The following is a 14,185-nucleotide window of genomic DNA, read 5'->3' on the forward strand; positions in this document are numbered from 1 at the left end:
GTAAATCAAGTAAGGGACATGATTAGAAGTTTCTTTCCCCTAAAAAGGGCTACAATCTTGCTGCAAAAAATGCGCCACGTCGCAAATGAATGGATTAAGAGCGTCAGACAAAGAAAATGGCGATGTAGTTACTTTGCTAATTAACTTTGTCATAAGAAAATTAAGTCTGAAAGTACCCTAGATTGCCTTCGTCGGAACTTTTGACCGGAAATCTTAAAGCGCATGGTTGTCGTAAATAATGGATAGCGCTTGAAAAGAGCTTTCAAATGCACATAAACACGACATATTTCGGCTAATCCAGTCAAGAAATATGACCTTTAAAATTTAAACCATTTTCGATGTAATGTGCTAATAATTCGTAGATATCTGCCCGTTTGTTTGTCTACGACCATACCACGATGAACACACCTGTTCTCGTCCGATCACGGAAGTTAAGCATCGTCGGGCCGGGATAGTACTTGGATGGGGGACCGCCTGGGAACTCCCGGTGTCGTAGGCTATTGACTTTTTCACGTTACATTATTTATCATTACGACTGTGACGTATCTTTTTTACGCAATAGCCGCTTAGTAAATCAAGTAAGAGACATGATTAGAATTTGCTTTCCCTTAAAAAGGGCTACAATCTTGCTGCAATAAATGCACCACGTCGCAAATGAATGGATTAAGAGCGTCAGACAAAAAAAATCGCGATGTAGTTACTTTGCTAATTAACTTTGTCATATGAAAATTAAGTCTGAAAGTATCCCAGATTGCCTTCGTTGGAACTTTTTACCGGAAATCTTAAAGCGCATAGTTGTCGTAAATAATTGATAGCGCTTGAAAAGAGCTTTCAAATGCACATAAACACGACCTAATGCGGATAATCCAGTCAAGAAATATGACCTTTAAAGTTTAAACCATTTTCGATGTAATGTGCTAATAAATCGTAGATATCTACCCGTTTGTTTGTCTACGACCATACCACGATGAACACACCTGTTCTCGTCCGATCACGGAAGTTAAGCATCGTCGGGCCGCGATCGTACTTGGATGGGGGACCGCCTGGGAACTCCCGGTGTCGTAGGCTATTGACTTTTTCACGTTACATTATTTATCATTACGACTGTGACGTATCTTTTTTACGCAATAGCCGCTAAGTAAATCAAGTAAGGGACATGATTAGAAGTTTCTTTCCCCTAAAAAGGGCTACAATCTTGCTGCAAAAAATGCGCCACGTCGCAAATGAATGGATTAAGAGCGTCAGACAAAGAAAATGGCGATGTAGTTACTTTGCTAATTAACTTTGTCATAAGAAAATTAAGTCTGAAAGTACCCTAGATTGCCTTCGTTGGAACTTTTTACAGGAAATCTTAAAGCGCATGGTTGTCGTAAGTAATGGATAGCGCTTGAAAAGAGCTTTCAAATGCACATAAACACGACATATTTCGGATAATCCAGTCAAGAAATATGACCTTTAAAATTTAAACCATTTTCGATGTAATGTGCTAATAATTCGTAGATATCTGCTCGTTTGTTTCTCTACGACCATACCACGATGAACACACCTGTTCTCGTCCGATCACGGAAGTTAAGCATCGTCGGGCCGGGATAGTACTTGGATGGGGGACCGCCTGGGAACTCCCGGTGTCGTAGGCTATTGACTTTTTCACGTTACATTATTTATCATTACGACTGTGACGTATCTTTTTTACGCAATAGCCGCTAAGTAAATCAAGTAAGGGACATGATTAGAAGTTTCTTTCCCCTAAAAAGGGCTACAATCTTGCTGCAAAAAATGCGCCACGTCGCAAATGAATGGATTAAGAGCGTCAGACAAAGAAAATGGCGATGTAGTTACTTTGCTAATTAACTTTGTCATAAGAAAATTAAGTCTGAAAGTACCCTAGATTGCCTTCGTCGGAACTTTTGACCGGAAATCTTAAAGCGCATGGTTGTCGTAAATAATGGATAGCGCTTGAAAAGAGCTTTCAAATGCACATAAACACGACATATTTCGGCTAATCCAGTCAAGAAATATGACCTTTAAAATTTAAACCATTTTCGATGTAATGTGCTAATAATTCGTAGATATCTGCCCGTTTGTTTGTCTACGACCATACCACGATGAACACACCTGTTCTCGTCCGATCACGGAAGTTAAGCATCGTCGGGCCGGGATAGTACTTGGATGGGGGACCGCCTGGGAACTCCCGGTGTCGTAGGCTATTGACTTTTTCACGTTACATTATTTATCATTACGACTGTGACGTATCTTTTTTACGCAATAGCCGCTTAGTAAATCAAGTAAGAGACATGATTAGAATTTGCTTTCCCTTAAAAAGGGCTACAATCTTGCTGCAATAAATGCACCACGTCGCAAATGAATGGATTAAGAGCGTCAGACAAAAAAAATCGCGATGTAGTTACTTTGCTAATTAACTTTGTCATATGAAAATTAAGTCTGAAAGTATCCCAGATTGCCTTCGTTGGAACTTTTTACCGGAAATCTTAAAGCGCATAGTTGTCGTAAATAATTGATAGCGCTTAAAAAGAGCTTTCAAATGCACATAAACACGACCTAATGCGGATAATCCAGTCAAGAAATATGACCTTTAAAGTTTAAACCATTTTCGATGTAATGTGCTAATAAATCGTAGATATCTACCCGTTTGTTTGTCTACGACCATACCACGATGAACACACCTGTTCTCGTCCGATCACGGAAGTTAAGCATCGTCGGGCCGCGATAGTACTTGGATGGGGGACCGCCTGGGAACTCCCGGTGTCGTAGGCTATTGACTTTTTCACGTTACATTATTTATCATTACGATTGTGACGTATCTTTTTTACGCAATAGCCGCTGAGTAAATCATGTAAGGGACTTGATTAGAAGTTTCTTTCCCTTCAAAACGGCTACGATCTGGCTGCAATTAATGCGCCACGTCGCAAATGAATGGATTACGAGCGTCAGACAAAGAAAATGGCGATGTAGTTAATTTGCTAATTAACTTTGTCATATGAAAATTAAGTCTGAAAGTACCCTAGATTGCCTTCGTTGGAACTTTTTACCGGAAATCTTAAAGCGCATGGTTGTCGTAAATAATGGATAGCGCTTGAAAAGAGCTTTCAAATGCACATAAACACGACCTATTGCGGATAATCCAGTCAAGAAATATGACCTTTAAAGTTTAAACCATTTTCGATGTAATGTGCTAATAAATCGTAGATATCTGCCAGTTTGTTTGTCTACGACCATACCACGATGAACACACCTGTTCTCGTCCGATCACGGAAGTTAAGCATCGTCGGGCCGCGATAGTACTTGGATGGGGGACCGCCTGGGAACTCCCGGTGTCGTAGGCTATTGACTTTTTCACGTTACATTATTTATCATTACGATTGTGACGTATCTTTTTTACGCAATAGCCGCTGAGTAAATCAAGTAAGAGACATGATTAGAATTTGCTTTCCCTTAAAAAGGGCTACAATCTTGCTGCAATAAATGCACCACGTCGCAAATGAATGGATTAAGAGCGTCAGACAAAAAAAATCGCGATGTAGTTACTTTGCTAATTAACTTTGTCATATGAAAATTAAGTCTGAAAGTATCCCAGATTGCCTTCGTTGGAACTTTTTACCGGAAATCTTAAAGCGCATAGTTGTCGTAAATAATTGATAGCGCTTAAAAAGAGCTTTCAAATGCACATAAACACGACCTAATGCGGATAATCCAGTCAAGAAATATGACCTTTAAAGTTTAAACCATTTTCGATGTAATGTGCTAATAAATCGTAGATATCTACCCGTTTGTTTGTCTACGACCATACCACGATGAACACACCTGTTCTCGTCCGATCACGGAAGTTAAGCATCGTCGGGCCGCGATAGTACTTGGATGGGGGACCGCCTGGGAACTCCCGGTGTCGTAGGCTATTGACTTTTTCACGTTACATTATTTATCATTACGATTGTGACGTATCTTTTTTACGCAATAGCCGCTGAGTAAATCATGTAAGGGACTTGATTAGAAGTTTCTTTCCCTTCAAAACGGCTACGATCTGGCTGCAATTAATGCGCCACGTCGCAAATGAATGGATTACGAGCGTCAGACAAAGAAAATGGCGATGTAGTTAATTTGCTAATTAACTTTGTCATATGAAAATTAAGTCTGAAAGTACCCTAGATTGCCTTCGTTGGAACTTTTTACCGGAAATCTTAAAGCGCATGGTTGTCGTAAATAATGGATAGCGCTTGAAAAGAGCTTTCAAATGCACATAAACACGACCTATTGCGGATAATCCAGTCAAGAAATATGACCTTTAAAGTTTAAACCATTTTCGATGTAATGTGCTAATAAATCGTAGATATCTGCCCGTTTGTTTGTCTACGACCATACCACGATGAACACACCTGTTCTCGTCCGATCACGGAAGTTAAGCATCGTCGGGCCGCGATAGTACTTGGATGGGGGACCGCCTGGGAACTCCCGGTGTCGTAGGCTATTGACTTTTTCACGTTACATTATTTATCATTACGATTGTGACGTATCTTTTTTACGCAATAGCCGCTGAGTAAATCAAGTAAGAGACATGATTAGAATTTGCTTTCCCTTAAAAAGGGCTACAATCTTGCTGCAATAAATGCACCACGTCGCAAATGAATGGATTAAGAGCGTCAGACAAAGAAAATGGCGATGTAGTTACTTTGCTAATTAACTTTGTCATATGAAAATTAAGTCTGAAAGTACCCCAGATTGCCTTCGTTGGAACTTTTTACCGGAAATCTTAAAGCGCATAGTTGTCGTAAATAATTGATAGCGCGTGAAAAGAGCTTTCAAATGCACATAAACACGACCTATTGCGGATAATCCAGTCAAGAAATATGACCTTTAAAGTTTAAACCATTTTCGATGTAATGTGCTAATAAATCGTAGATATCTACCCGTTTGTTTGTCTACGACCATACCACGATGAACACACCTGTTCTCGTCCGATCACGGAAGTTAAGCATCGTCGGGCCGCGATAGTACTTGGATGGGGGACCGCCTGGGAACTCCCGGTGTCGTAGGCTATTGACTTTTTCACGTTACATTATTTATCATTACGATTGTGACGTATCTTTTTTACGCAATAGCCGCTGAGTAAATCATGTAAGGGACTTGATTAGAAGTTTCTTTCCCTTCAAAACGGCTACGATCTGGCTGCAATTAATGCGCCACGTCGCAAATGAATGGATTACGAGCGTCAGACAAAGAAAATGGCGATGTAGTTAATTTGTTAATTCACTTTGTCATATGAAAATTAAGTCTGAAAGTACCCTAGATTGCCTTCGTTGGAACTTTTTACCGGAAATCTTAAAGCGCATGGTTGTCGTAAATAATGGATAGCGCTTGAAAAGAGCTTTCAAATGCACATAAACACGACCTATTGCGGATAATCCAGTCAAGAAATATGACCTTTAAAGTTTAAACCATTTTCGATGTAATGTGCTAATAAATCGTAGATATCTGCCCGTTTGTTTGTCTACGACCATACCATGATGAACACACCTGTTTTCGTCCGATCACGAAAGTTAAGCATCGTCGGGCCGCGATAGTACTTGGATGGGGGACCGCCTGGGAACTCCCGGTGTCGTAGGCTATTGACTTTTTCACGTTACATTATTTATCATTACGATTGTGACGTATCTTTTTTACGCAATAGCCGCTGAGTAAATCAAGTAAGAGACATGATTAGAATTTGCTTTCCCTTAAAAAGGGCTACAATCTTGCTGCAATAAATGCACCACGTCGCAAATGAATGGATTAAGAGCGTCAGACAAAGAAAATGGCGATGTAGTTACTTTGCTAATTAACTTTGTCATATGAAAATTAAGCCTGAAAGTACCCCAGATTGCCTTCGTTGGAACTTTTTACCGGAAATCTTAAAGCGCATGGTTGTCGTAAATAATTGATAGCGCTTGAAAAGAGCTTTCAAATGCACATAAACACGACCTATTGCGGATAATCCAGTCAAAAATATGACCTTTAAAGTTTAAACCATTTTCGATGTAATGTGCTAATAAATCGTAGATATCTGCCCGTTTGTTTGTCTACGACAATACCACGATGAACACACCTGTTCTCGTCCGATCACGGAAGTTAAGCATCGTCGGGCCGCGATAGTACTTGGATGGGGGACCGCCTGGGAACTCCCGGTGTCGTAGGCTATTGACTTTTTCACGTTACATTATTTATCATTACGACTGTGACGTATCTTTTTTACGCAATAGCCGCTAAGTAAATCAAGTAAGGGACATGATTAGAAGTTTCTTTCCCCTAAAAAGGGCTACAATCTTGCTGCAATAAATGCGCCACGTCGCAAATGAATGGATTAAGAGCGTCAGACAAAGAAAATGGCGATGTAGTTACTTTGCTAATTAACTTTGTCATAAGAAAATTAAGTCTGAAAGTACCCTAAATTGCCTTCGTTGGAACTTTTGACCGGAAATCTTAAAGCGCATTATTGTCGTAAAGTATCGATAGCGCTTAAAAAGAGCTTTCAAATGCACATAAACTCGACCTATTTCCGATCACTCAGTCAAGAAATATGATCTTTAAAATTTGAACCATTTTCGATGTAATGTGCTAGTAAATCGTAGATATCTGCCCGTATGTTTGTCTACGACCATACCACGATGAACACACCTGTTCTCGTCCGATCACGGAAGTTAAGCATCGTCGGGCCGGGATAGTACTTGGATGGGGGAACCGCCTGGGATCTCCCGGTGTCGTAGGCTATTGACTTTTTCACGTTTCATCATTTATCATTACGACTGTGACGTATCTTTTTTACGCAATAGCCGCTAGGTAACTCAAGTAAGGGACATGATTAGAAGTTTCTTTTCCCTAAAAAGGGCTACAATTTTGATGCAATAAATGCGCCACGTCGCAAATGAATGGATTAAGAGCGTCAGACAAAGAAAATTGCGATGTAGTTACTTTGCTAATTAACTTTGTCATATGAAAATTAAGTCTGAAAGTACCCCAGATTTCCTTCGTTGGAACTTTTTACCGGAAATCTTAAAGCGCATGGTTGTCGTAAATAATGGATAGCGCTTGAAAAGAGCTTTCAAATGCACATAAACGCGACCTATTGCGGATAATCCAGTCAAGAAATATGACCTTTAAAGTTTAAACCATTTTCGATGTAATGTGCTAATAAATCGTAGATATCTGCCCGTTTGTTTGTCTACGACCATACCACGATGAACACACCTGTTCTCGTCCGATCACGGAAGTTAAGCATCGTCGGGCCGCGATAGTACTTGGATGGGGGACCTCCTGGGAACTCCCGTGTCGTAGGCTATTGACTTTTTCACGTTACATTATTTATCATTACGATTGTGACGTATCTTTTTTACGCAATAGCCGCTGAGTAAATCAAGTAAGAGACATGATTAGAATTTGCTTTCCTTTAAAAAGGGCTACAATCTTGCTGCAATAAATGCACCACGTCGCAAATGAATGGATTAAGAGCGTCAGACAAAGAAAATGGCGATGTAGTTACTTTGCTAATTAACTTTGTCATATGAAAATTAAGTCTGAAAGTACCCCAGATTGCCTTCGTTGGAACTTTTTACCGGAAATCTTAAAGCGCATGGTTGTCGTAAATAATTGATAGCGCTTGAAAAGAGCTTTCAAATGCACATAAACACGACCTATTGCGGATAATCCAGTCAAAAATATGACCTTTAAAGTTTAAACCATTTTCGATGTAATGTGCTAATAAATCGTAGATATCTGCCCGTTTGTTTGTCTACGACCATACCACGATGAACACACCTGTTCTCGTCCGATCACGGAAGTTAAGCATCGTCGGGCCGCGATAGTACTTGGATGGGGGACCGCCTGGGAACTCCCGGTGTCGTAGGCTATTGACTTTTTCACGTTACATTATTTATCATTACGACTGTGACGTATCTTTTTTACGCAATAGCCGCTAAGTAAATCAAGTAAGGGACTTGATTAGAAGTTTCTTTCCCTTCAAAACGGCTAAGATCTGGCTGCAATAAATGCTCCACGTCGCAAATGAATGGATTACGAGCGTCAGACAAAGAAAATGGCGATGTAGTTAATTTGCTAAATAACTTTGTCATAAGAAAATTAAGTCTGAAAGTACCCTAGATTGCCTTCGTTGGAACTTTTTACCGGAAATCTTAAAGCGCATGGTTGTCGTAAATAATGGATAGCGCTTGAAAAGAGCTTTCAAATGCACGTAAACACGACATATTTCGGATAATCCAGTCAAGAAATATGACCTTTAAAATTTAAACCATTTTTGTTGTAATGTGCTAATAATTCGTAGATATCTGCCCGTATGTTTGTCTACGACCATACCACGATGAACACACCTGTTCTCGTCCGATCACGGAAGTTAAGCATCGTCGGGCCGGGATAGTACTTGGATGGGGGAACCGCCTGGGATCTCCCGCTGTCGTAGGCTATTGACTTTTTCACGTTTCATTATTTATCATTACGACTGTGACGTATCTTTTTTACGCAATAGCCGCTAGGTAAATCAAGTAAGGGACATGATTAGAAGTTTCTTTCCCCTAAAAAGGGCTACAATCTTGCTGCAATAAATGCGCCACGTCGCAAATGAATGGATTAAGAGCGTCAGACAAAGAAAATGGCGATGTAGTTACTTTGCTAATTAACTTTGTCATAAGAAAATTAAGTCTGAAAGTACCCTAAATTGCCTTCGTTGGAACTTTTTACCGGAAATCTTAAAGCGCATTATTGTCGTAAAGTATCGATAGCGCTTAAAAAGAGCTTTCAAATGCACATAAACTCGACCTATTTCCGATCACTCAGTCAAGAAATATGATCTTTAAAATTTGAACCATTTTCGATGTAATGTGCTAGTAAATCGTAGATATCTGCCCGTATGTTTGTCTACGACCATACCACGATGAACACACCTGTTCTCGTCCGATCAAGGAAGTTAAGCATCGTCGGGCCGGGATAGTACTTGGATGGGGGAAATGCCTGGGATCTCCCGGTGTCGTAGGCTATTGACTTTTTCACGTTTCATTATTTATCATTACGACTGTGACGTATCTTTTTTACGCAATAGCCGCTAGGTAAATCAAGTAAGGGACATGATTAGAAGTTTCTTTCCCCTAAAAAGGGCTACAATCTTGATGCAATAAATGCGCCACGTCGCAAATGAATGGATTAAGAGCGTCAGACAAAGAAAATGGCGATGTAGTTACTTTGCTAATTAACTTTGTCATAAGAAAATTAAGTCTGAAAGTACCCTAGATTGCCTTCGTTGGAACTTTTTACCGGAAGTCTTAAAGCGCATGGTTGTCGTAAATAATGGATAGCGCTTGAAAAGAGCTTTCAAATGCACATAAACACGACATATTTCGGATAATCCAGTCAAGAAATGTGACCTTTAAAATTTAAACCATTTTCGATGTAATGTGCTAATAATTCGTAGATATCTGCCCGTTTGTTTGTCTACGACCATACCAGGATGAACACACCTGTTCTCGTACGATCACGGAAGTTAAGCATCGTCGGGTCGGGATAGTACTTGGATGGGGGACCGCCTGGGAACTCCCGGTGTCGTAGGCTATTGACTTTTTCACGTTACATTATTTATCATTACGACTGTGACGTATCTTTTTGACGCAATAGCCGCTGAGTAAATCTAGTAAGGGACTTGATTAGAAGTTTCTTTCCCTTCAAAACGGCTAAGATCTGGCTGCAATAAATGCTCCACGTCGCAAATGAATGGATTACGAGCGTCAGACAAAGAAAATGGCGATGTAGTTAATTTGCTAAACAACTTTGTCATAAGAAAATTAAGTCTGAAAGTACCCTAGATTGCCTTCGTTGGAACTTTTTACCGGAAATCTTAAAGCGCATGGTTGTCGTAAATAATGGATAGCGCTTGAAAAGAGCTTTCAAATGCACGTAAACACGACATATTTCGGATAATCCAGTCAAGAAATATGACCTTTAAAATTTAAACCATTTTTGATGTAATGTGCTAATAATTCGTAGATATCTGCCCGTATGTTTGTCTACGACCATACCACGATGAACACACCTGTTCTCGTCCGATCACGGAAGTTAAGCATCGTCGGGCCGGGATAGTACTTGGATGGGGGAACCGCCTGGGATCTCCCGGTGTCGTAGGCTATTGACTTTTTCACGTTTCATTATTTATCATTACGACTGTGACGTATCTTTTTTACGCAATAGCCGCTAGGTAAATCAAGTAAGGGACATGATTAGAAGTTTCTTTCCCCTAAAAAGGGCTACAATTTTGATGCAATAAATGCGCCACGTCGCAAATGAATGGATTAAGAGCGTCAGACAAAGAAAATTGCGATGTAGTTACTTTGCTAATTAACTTTGTCATATGAAAATTAAGTCTGAAAGTACCCCAGATTTCCTTCGTTGGAACTTTTTACCGGAAATCTTAAAGCGCATGGTTGTCGTAAATAATGGATAGCGCTTGAAAAGAGCTTTCAAATGCACATAAACGCGACCTATTGCGGATAATCCAGTCAAGAAATATGACCTTTAAAGTTTAAACCATTTTCGATGTAATGTGCTAATAAATCGTAGATATCTGCCCGTTTGTTTGTCTACGACCATACCACGATGAACACACCTGTTCTCGTCCGATCACGGAAGTTAAGCATCGTCGGGCCGCGATAGTACTTGGATGGGGGACCTCCTGGGAACTCCCGTGTCGTAGGCTATTGACTTTTTCACGTTACATTATTTATCATTACGATTGTGACGTATCTTTTTTACGCAATAGCCGCTGAGTAAATCAAGTAAGAGACATGATTAGAATTTGCTTTCCTTTAAAAAGGGCTACAATCTTGCTGCAATAAATGCACCACGTCGCAAATGAATGGATTAAGAGCGTCAGACAAAGAAAATGGCGATGTAGTTACTTTGCTAATTAACTTTGTCATATGAAAATTAAGTCTGAAAGTACCCCAGATTGCCTTCGTTGGAACTTTTTACCGGAAATCTTAAAGCGCATGGTTGTCGTAAATAATGGATAGCGCTTGAAAAGAGCTTTCAAATGCACGTAAACACGACATATTTCGGATAATCCAGTCAAGAAATATGACCTTTAAAATTTAAACCATTTTTGATGTAATGTGCTAATAATTCGTAGATATCTGCCCGTATGTTTGTCTACGACCATACCACGATGAACACACCTGTTCTCGTCCGATCACGGAAGTTAAGCATCGTCGGGCCGGGATAGTACTTGGATGGGGGAACCGCCTGGGATCTCCCGGTGTCGTAGGCTATTGACTTTTTCACGTTTCATTATTTATCATTACGACTGTGACGTATCTTTTTTACGCAATAGCCGCTAGGTAAATCAAGTAAGGGACATGATTAGAAGTTTCTTTCCCCTAAAAAGGGCTACAATTTTGATGCAATAAATGCGCCACGTCGCAAATGAATGGATTAAGAGCGTCAGACAAAGAAAATTGCGATGTAGTTACTTTGCTAATTAACTTTGTCATATGAAAATTAAGTCTGAAAGTACCCCAGATTTCCTTCGTTGGAACTTTTTACCGGAAATCTTAAAGCGCATGGTTGTCGTAAATAATGGATAGCGCTTGAAAAGAGCTTTCAAATGCACATAAACGCGACCTATTGCGGATAATCCAGTCAAGAAATATGACCTTTAAAGTTTAAACCATTTTCGATGTAATGTGCTAATAAATCGTAGATATCTGCCCGTTTGTTTGTCTACGACCATACCACGATGAACACACCTGTTCTCGTCCGATCACGGAAGTTAAGCATCGTCGGGCCGCGATAGTACTTGGATGGGGGACCTCCTGGGAACTCCCGTGTCGTAGGCTATTGACTTTTTCACGTTACATTATTTATCATTACGATTGTGACGTATCTTTTTTACGCAATAGCCGCTGAGTAAATCAAGTAAGAGACATGATTAGAATTTGCTTTCCTTTAAAAAGGGCTACAATCTTGCTGCAATAAATGCACCACGTCGCAAATGAATGGATTAAGAGCGTCAGACAAAGAAAATGGCGATGTAGTTACTTTGCTAATTAACTTTGTCATATGAAAATTAAGTCTGAAAGTACCCCAGATTGCCTTCGTTGGAACTTTTTACCGGAAATCTTAAAGCGCATGGTTGTCGTAAATAATTGATAGCGCTTGAAAAGAGCTTTCAAATGCACATAAACACGACCTATTGCGGATAATCTAGTCAAAAATATGACCTTTAAAGTTTAAACCATTTTCGATGTAATGTGCTAATAAATCGTAGATATCTGCCCGTTTGTTTGTCTACGACCATACCACGATGAACACACCTGTTCTCGTCCGATCACGGAAGTTAAGCATCGTCGGGCCGCGATAGTACTTGGATGGGGGACCGCCTGGGAACTCCCGGTGTCGTAGGCTATTGACTTTTTCACGTTACATTATTTATCATTACGACTGTGACGTATCTTTTTTACGCAATAGCCGCTAAGTAAATCAAGTAAGGGACATGATTAGAAGTTTCTTTCCCCTAAAAAGGGCTACAATCTTGCTGCAATAAATGCGCCACGTCGCAAATGAATGGATTAAGAGCGTCAGACAAAGAAAATGGCGATGTAGTTACTTTGCTAATTAACTTTGTCATAAGAAAATTAAGTCTGAAAGTACCCTAAATTGCCTTCGTTGGAACTTTTTACCGGAAATCTTAAAGCGCATTATTGTCGTAAAGTATCGATAGCGCTTAAAAAGAGCTTTCAAATGCACATAAACTCGACCTATTTCCGATCACTCAGTCAAGAAATATGATCTTTAAAATTTGAACCATTTTCGATGTAATGTGCTAGTAAATCGTAGATATCTGCCCGTATGTTTGTCTACGACCATACCACGATGAACACACCTGTTCTCGTCCGATCAAGGAAGTTAAGCATCGTCGGGCCGGGATAGTACTTGGATGGGGGAAATGCCTGGGATCTCCCGGTGTCGTAGGCTATTGACTTTTTCACGTTTCATTATTTATCATTACGACTGTGACGTATCTTTTTTACGCAATAGCCGCTAGGTAAATCAAGTAAGGGACATGATTAGAAGTTTCTTTCCCCTAAAAAGGGCTACAATCTTGATGCAATAAATGCGCCACGTCGCAAATGAATGGATTAAGAGCGTCAGACAAAGAAAATGGCGATGTAGTTACTTTGCTAATTAACTTTGTCATAAGAAAATTAAGTCTGAAAGTACCCTAGATTGCCTTCGTTGGAACTTTTTACCGGAAGTCTTAAAGCGCATGGTTGTCGTAAATAATGGATAGCGCTTGAAAAGAGCTTTCAAATGCACATAAACACGACATATTTCGGATAATCCAGTCAAGAAATATGACCTTTAAAATTTAAACCATTTTCGATGTAATGTGCTAATAATTCGTAGATATCTGCCCGTTTGTTTGTCTACGACCATACCAGGATGAACACACCTGTTCTCGTACGATCACGGAAGTTAAGCATCGTCGGGTCGGGATAGTACTTGGATGGGGGACCGCCTGGGAACTCCCGGTGTCGTAGGCTATTGACTTTTTCACGTTACATTATTTATCATTACGACTGTGACGTATCTTTTTGACGCAATAGCCGCTGAGTAAATCTAGTAAGGGACTTGATTAGAAGTTTCTTTCCCTTCAAAACAGCTAAGATCTGGCTGCAATAAATGCTCCACGTCGCAAATGAATGGATTACGAGCGTCAGACAAAGAAAATGGCGATGTAGTTAATTTGCTAAATAACTTTGTCATAAGAAAATTAAGTCTGAAAGTACCCTAGATTGCCTTCGTTGGAACTTTTTACCGGAAATCTTAAAGCGCATGGTTGTCGTAAATAATGGATAGCGCTTGAAAAGAGCTTTCAAATGCACGTAAACACGACATATTTCGGATACTCCAGTCAAGAAATATGACCTTTAAAATTTAAACCATTTTTGATGTAATGTGCTAATAATTCGTAGATATCTGCCCGTTTGTTTGTCTACGACCATACCACGATGAACACACCTGTTCTCGTCCGATCACGGAAGTTAAGCATCGTCGGGCCAGGATAGTACTTGGATGGGGGACCGCCTGGGAACTCCCGGTGTCGTAGGCTATTGACTTTTTCACGTTACATTATTTATCA

At 40.0% G+C, this 14,185-nt stretch overlaps 22 non-coding genes and 3 pseudogenes across 22 annotated transcripts; all 25 read left to right on the forward strand.

The window, feature by feature from the left end:
* The first annotated feature begins 380 nt into the window (after nucleotides 1-380).
* On the forward strand, nucleotides 381-499 carry LOC130614955 (5S ribosomal RNA). The gene has a single exon (XR_008976046.1). It is a non-coding gene; the product is annotated as a 5S ribosomal RNA (ribosomal RNA).
* Nucleotides 500-949: 450 nt separating this feature from the next.
* On the forward strand, nucleotides 950-1,068 carry LOC130617733 (5S ribosomal RNA). The gene has a single exon (XR_008978810.1). It is a non-coding gene; the product is annotated as a 5S ribosomal RNA (ribosomal RNA).
* Nucleotides 1,069-1,518: 450 nt separating this feature from the next.
* Nucleotides 1,519-1,637, forward strand: LOC130616271 (5S ribosomal RNA). Its single transcript, XR_008977354.1, has one exon. It is a non-coding gene; the product is annotated as a 5S ribosomal RNA (ribosomal RNA).
* Nucleotides 1,638-2,087: 450 nt separating this feature from the next.
* Nucleotides 2,088-2,206, forward strand: LOC130614956 (5S ribosomal RNA). Its single transcript, XR_008976047.1, has one exon. It is a non-coding gene; the product is annotated as a 5S ribosomal RNA (ribosomal RNA).
* A 450-nt stretch (nucleotides 2,207-2,656) lies between these two features.
* Nucleotides 2,657-2,775, forward strand: LOC130616997 (5S ribosomal RNA). The gene has a single exon (XR_008978075.1). It is a non-coding gene; the product is annotated as a 5S ribosomal RNA (ribosomal RNA).
* A 450-nt stretch (nucleotides 2,776-3,225) lies between these two features.
* LOC130616998 (5S ribosomal RNA) lies at nucleotides 3,226-3,344 on the forward strand. Its single transcript, XR_008978076.1, has one exon. It is a non-coding gene; the product is annotated as a 5S ribosomal RNA (ribosomal RNA).
* Nucleotides 3,345-3,794: 450 nt separating this feature from the next.
* LOC130616999 (5S ribosomal RNA) lies at nucleotides 3,795-3,913 on the forward strand. The gene has a single exon (XR_008978077.1). It is a non-coding gene; the product is annotated as a 5S ribosomal RNA (ribosomal RNA).
* A 450-nt stretch (nucleotides 3,914-4,363) lies between these two features.
* LOC130617000 (5S ribosomal RNA) lies at nucleotides 4,364-4,482 on the forward strand. The gene has a single exon (XR_008978078.1). It is a non-coding gene; the product is annotated as a 5S ribosomal RNA (ribosomal RNA).
* A 450-nt stretch (nucleotides 4,483-4,932) lies between these two features.
* LOC130617001 (5S ribosomal RNA) lies at nucleotides 4,933-5,051 on the forward strand. The gene has a single exon (XR_008978080.1). It is a non-coding gene; the product is annotated as a 5S ribosomal RNA (ribosomal RNA).
* A 450-nt stretch (nucleotides 5,052-5,501) lies between these two features.
* LOC130618325 (5S ribosomal RNA) lies at nucleotides 5,502-5,620 on the forward strand. Its single transcript, XR_008979398.1, has one exon. It is a non-coding gene; the product is annotated as a 5S ribosomal RNA (ribosomal RNA).
* Nucleotides 5,621-6,069: 449 nt separating this feature from the next.
* LOC130617605 (5S ribosomal RNA) lies at nucleotides 6,070-6,188 on the forward strand. The gene has a single exon (XR_008978682.1). It is a non-coding gene; the product is annotated as a 5S ribosomal RNA (ribosomal RNA).
* A 450-nt stretch (nucleotides 6,189-6,638) lies between these two features.
* Nucleotides 6,639-6,758, forward strand: LOC130618125 (5S ribosomal RNA). The gene has a single exon (XR_008979199.1). It is a non-coding gene; the product is annotated as a 5S ribosomal RNA (ribosomal RNA).
* Nucleotides 6,759-7,208: 450 nt separating this feature from the next.
* Nucleotides 7,209-7,326, forward strand: LOC130618043 (5S ribosomal RNA). The gene has a single exon (XR_008979119.1). It is a non-coding gene; the product is annotated as a 5S ribosomal RNA (ribosomal RNA).
* A 449-nt stretch (nucleotides 7,327-7,775) lies between these two features.
* On the forward strand, nucleotides 7,776-7,894 carry LOC130617002 (5S ribosomal RNA). Its single transcript, XR_008978081.1, has one exon. It is a non-coding gene; the product is annotated as a 5S ribosomal RNA (ribosomal RNA).
* A 450-nt stretch (nucleotides 7,895-8,344) lies between these two features.
* On the forward strand, nucleotides 8,345-8,464 carry LOC130618613 (5S ribosomal RNA; annotated as a pseudogene).
* Nucleotides 8,465-8,914: 450 nt separating this feature from the next.
* LOC130618745 (5S ribosomal RNA) lies at nucleotides 8,915-9,034 on the forward strand (annotated as a pseudogene).
* Nucleotides 9,035-9,484: 450 nt separating this feature from the next.
* LOC130617787 (5S ribosomal RNA) lies at nucleotides 9,485-9,603 on the forward strand. Its single transcript, XR_008978864.1, has one exon. It is a non-coding gene; the product is annotated as a 5S ribosomal RNA (ribosomal RNA).
* A 450-nt stretch (nucleotides 9,604-10,053) lies between these two features.
* LOC130618126 (5S ribosomal RNA) lies at nucleotides 10,054-10,173 on the forward strand. The gene has a single exon (XR_008979200.1). It is a non-coding gene; the product is annotated as a 5S ribosomal RNA (ribosomal RNA).
* A 450-nt stretch (nucleotides 10,174-10,623) lies between these two features.
* Nucleotides 10,624-10,741, forward strand: LOC130618045 (5S ribosomal RNA). The gene has a single exon (XR_008979120.1). It is a non-coding gene; the product is annotated as a 5S ribosomal RNA (ribosomal RNA).
* A 450-nt stretch (nucleotides 10,742-11,191) lies between these two features.
* On the forward strand, nucleotides 11,192-11,311 carry LOC130618127 (5S ribosomal RNA). Its single transcript, XR_008979202.1, has one exon. It is a non-coding gene; the product is annotated as a 5S ribosomal RNA (ribosomal RNA).
* A 450-nt stretch (nucleotides 11,312-11,761) lies between these two features.
* Nucleotides 11,762-11,879, forward strand: LOC130618046 (5S ribosomal RNA). The gene has a single exon (XR_008979121.1). It is a non-coding gene; the product is annotated as a 5S ribosomal RNA (ribosomal RNA).
* Nucleotides 11,880-12,328: 449 nt separating this feature from the next.
* LOC130617003 (5S ribosomal RNA) lies at nucleotides 12,329-12,447 on the forward strand. Its single transcript, XR_008978082.1, has one exon. It is a non-coding gene; the product is annotated as a 5S ribosomal RNA (ribosomal RNA).
* Nucleotides 12,448-12,897: 450 nt separating this feature from the next.
* Nucleotides 12,898-13,017, forward strand: LOC130618746 (5S ribosomal RNA; annotated as a pseudogene).
* A 450-nt stretch (nucleotides 13,018-13,467) lies between these two features.
* LOC130617788 (5S ribosomal RNA) lies at nucleotides 13,468-13,586 on the forward strand. The gene has a single exon (XR_008978865.1). It is a non-coding gene; the product is annotated as a 5S ribosomal RNA (ribosomal RNA).
* Nucleotides 13,587-14,036: 450 nt separating this feature from the next.
* Nucleotides 14,037-14,155, forward strand: LOC130618109 (5S ribosomal RNA). Its single transcript, XR_008979184.1, has one exon. It is a non-coding gene; the product is annotated as a 5S ribosomal RNA (ribosomal RNA).
* The last annotated feature ends 30 nt before the right edge of the window (nucleotides 14,156-14,185 follow it).

This window comes from Hydractinia symbiolongicarpus, chromosome 11 (genome assembly GCF_029227915.1).
Source record: "Hydractinia symbiolongicarpus strain clone_291-10 chromosome 11, HSymV2.1, whole genome shotgun sequence".
Classification (NCBI taxonomy): domain Eukaryota; kingdom Metazoa; phylum Cnidaria; class Hydrozoa; order Anthoathecata; family Hydractiniidae; genus Hydractinia; species Hydractinia symbiolongicarpus.